The 2,946-nt window shown below is 37.1% G+C and overlaps 1 pseudogene; it reads left to right on the top strand.

Annotated features, from left to right (window-relative positions):
- The first annotated feature begins 833 nt into the window (after positions 1-833).
- LOC124508663 (60S ribosomal protein L28-like) lies at positions 834-1,220 on the top strand (annotated as a pseudogene).
- Positions 1,221-2,946: the final 1,726 nt, after the last annotated feature.

Raw genomic sequence — 2,946 nt, 5'->3', positions numbered from 1 at the left:
GGTATGGTTAAATGGATGTCCACAATAAATAGAATACGTGTTTGACAATTAGAAAAGTAGACAGCAAGAAATCGCAGTTACATTTATACAATTCTTCCTAATTCTTGCTACTGGTTCAGGTCTTGACATTATCCTCCATTTATAAGACTAACATTATTTTATTGCAAATGGACAGTTTACATTGGACACATTTAAGGACTACCTCCTAGTTGCTATTGTGGAAATTCTGAATATTGGCCTGCATATAATGTATATTTAATGATGCGCCAAGAAATTTTCAATTTGATTCCAAATAGTAAAAGTGAAAAATGTGTTTGCTTCAGTGAATTTATATTTTGGCTTTTAGCAACAACTAGGCACATTAATGCTTGGTTATATACACATAAAAGTGAAATTGAAATAAAATGATCATTTCTTCAAAAAATTAAATATATCTGCTTGCTAGGAACCAGACGATATGTCAATATTCAATTTACTCTACATAAGAATATTAGGAACTGTTCTTTTATTATTTTTTGTGACAAAAACTTCTGCTAGTAAGTGGCTATAAATGAGACAGCGACCAATGATTTACAAAACTCAGGAGTCTTCCAGTTTCTTAATGGTACAATAAGAAAATCAGAAGATATCAAATGGTTTACTCAGACGTTTTAAGCTACCGAAATGCAAAAATCCTTTCCTCAATAACTACCTTTAGTGGAACTCTTACATCTAAAATACCCTAGCTTTAGGGCACCATGAAATAGAATATGTAGAACAGGGATTAGATGATTTTGAAGATTACTTACCGCTCAAGTTCTATTTTGCCTCTTACTTAAAAAGTCTGCGCATCAATGCAGAACAGCCCCAGCTTTCTAGTCAAGAAGAACAAGCAGACATACAAGCACCACACCCCAAAACCTGAAGGCTCGCAACCTCTTCCGCTAAAACGAGCGGATTCACAGAAAGACTGTGGGCATGGAGCAATGGGCCCAAGATAAAGATGTAGTGGTGGTCTTGAAGAAGTGATCCGGCCAGCGAAACCTATCACCTGCTATGTGCGGACCACCAACCACGAGAATGCCTCCGCCCCCTTCAGCCGCATCAAGCACGTGATCTGCAAGAACAACTACTGCCCAGATCTGCGCTTGGCTGCCATTCACAGAGCCAACACCATCCTGCACAGACAGGATCCTGTGATGGTGAAGAGGGAGCAGTTAGCGCCACCAAGAGCACCCTGAGCACCACTCCCTTCTAAAGCAATAAAGATGGATACATATTTAATGGGCTAATATTAATAATAATCAAAAGGGTTAGTTAGTATTTATCTGTGAACAAAAAAATGAAAAATATGCAAATTACAGCATTAGTTGTAAATATGTGGGGAAAAATACAAATAGTTCCTATTCAACAGGGGAAAAAAGAAACCGGTGGGATGTAATGCACAAGTCCCCTAATATTAAGTTTAAAAAACACCAACGGAAAATGAAAACAAAATAGAACAAAACAAAAAAATCAATACCGGGAAGACAGGAAAACTGAATGGCAGGTCATCGAACTCACCAAGTTCCATGATGTTTCGCCATGGTGTGTTTAATGCCTGCCAATGACCGTATTTTTGTTTGTTTGTTAAATGGAAGTTTAATAACTCTCAACCTAGGGAACATATAAACAAGAAATAAAAGTTGTTTTAGAAAAGGGTTTTCATGAGACATTATTGCAAGCCCCAGATTAGAGACAAAGATAGAGTAGTCTCCCTTGTAATTGGGGTGTACCAAACTTATTCCATGGCCCTAGTGCTAAATAAGATTCCGGGCACTTCTAAGGTGAGATTTAATCTAGTGTAAACTTTATTTATGTGCCTCTGTACTATAAAGAATGAGAACCATACAAGTTACCTAAAACATTGGGTTCACAGACAATTTTATTTTTAGTTTTTGTTTTGGTGTAGGGAAAAACTTTTGTATAAGACATTTGTGTTGCCTCACCAAACTCTGCCCCTGGAATTTGTAAGCATGAAGCATCTTCTCAAGATCGCAGTACATTAAAAGTGACTCTTCAGCTCCCCTTTTTCTGTACCTTGTCAGTAAAGAAATGTTGAAACTTCTGAGAGGGACAACATCGAGTGGAGGCAACATGTCTTTATAGTAAAGATACACAGATTTTATTGCACATACCGAAGTAGTGTTAGGATATATGTAGTGAAGCTTCCCATGCCACTATACCCTATTCTGGAGGCTGTTCCACAGGAAATCCCATTATGGTTTTGACATGCTTCAAGACATTCAAGATAAAATGTTTAACAATGCTTTTTAAAAATCTTTAAATATGCATAAAACCTTCTTTTATTGCCATTATGGATATGCATGTGTACATCCACATATGTATGGCATGTGCACATACACATACATACACATATACACATGTATGTGTATATTTAGTTGAGTGACAATTCACAAGTTTGCAGGGAACATGGTATGTATGAAAATTCATAGCCAGGAGGCAAGTTCATTGGTGACAGCAGTTTATATACAGTTCACATTAATTCCATCTTTAAGTATCTCCCAGAGACTCTTTTATTATCTCATGATATCACTTCTTTCAAACTGTTTGATCCTTAGGGATTTAGAGTCTCAATTCCCACAAACATTTGAAAGAATTAGAGAAAAATTCTGAAGGACATGAAAAATCTATCTAGTTCTGTAGGAATCAAAATACTAGAATACAATTTAAATGTTTTAAAATGAGGAGTACTTGGGGCACCTGGGTGGCTCAGTTGGCTAAGCGTCCAACTTCAGCTCAGGTCATGATCTCACAGTTTGTGAGTTTGAGCCCCGCATCGGGCTCTGTGCTGACAGCTCAGAGCCTGGAGCCTGCTTCAGATTCTGTCTGCCCCTCCCCACTCATGCTCTGTCTCTCTGTCTTAAAAATAAATAAAACATTAAAAGAAAATAAAAAATAAAATGT

The sequence above is a fragment of the Lynx rufus genome, unplaced genomic scaffold, assembly GCF_022079265.1.
Source record: "Lynx rufus isolate CCGP_SWC_20201006 ecotype Redwood Valley unplaced genomic scaffold, mLynRuf1.p SCAF_1, whole genome shotgun sequence".
In the NCBI taxonomy this organism is placed as follows: Eukaryota; Metazoa; Chordata; class Mammalia; order Carnivora; family Felidae; genus Lynx; species Lynx rufus.
Note: the sequence above shows the minus strand (reverse complement) of the source record. Positions and strands in the feature narration are given on the sequence as shown.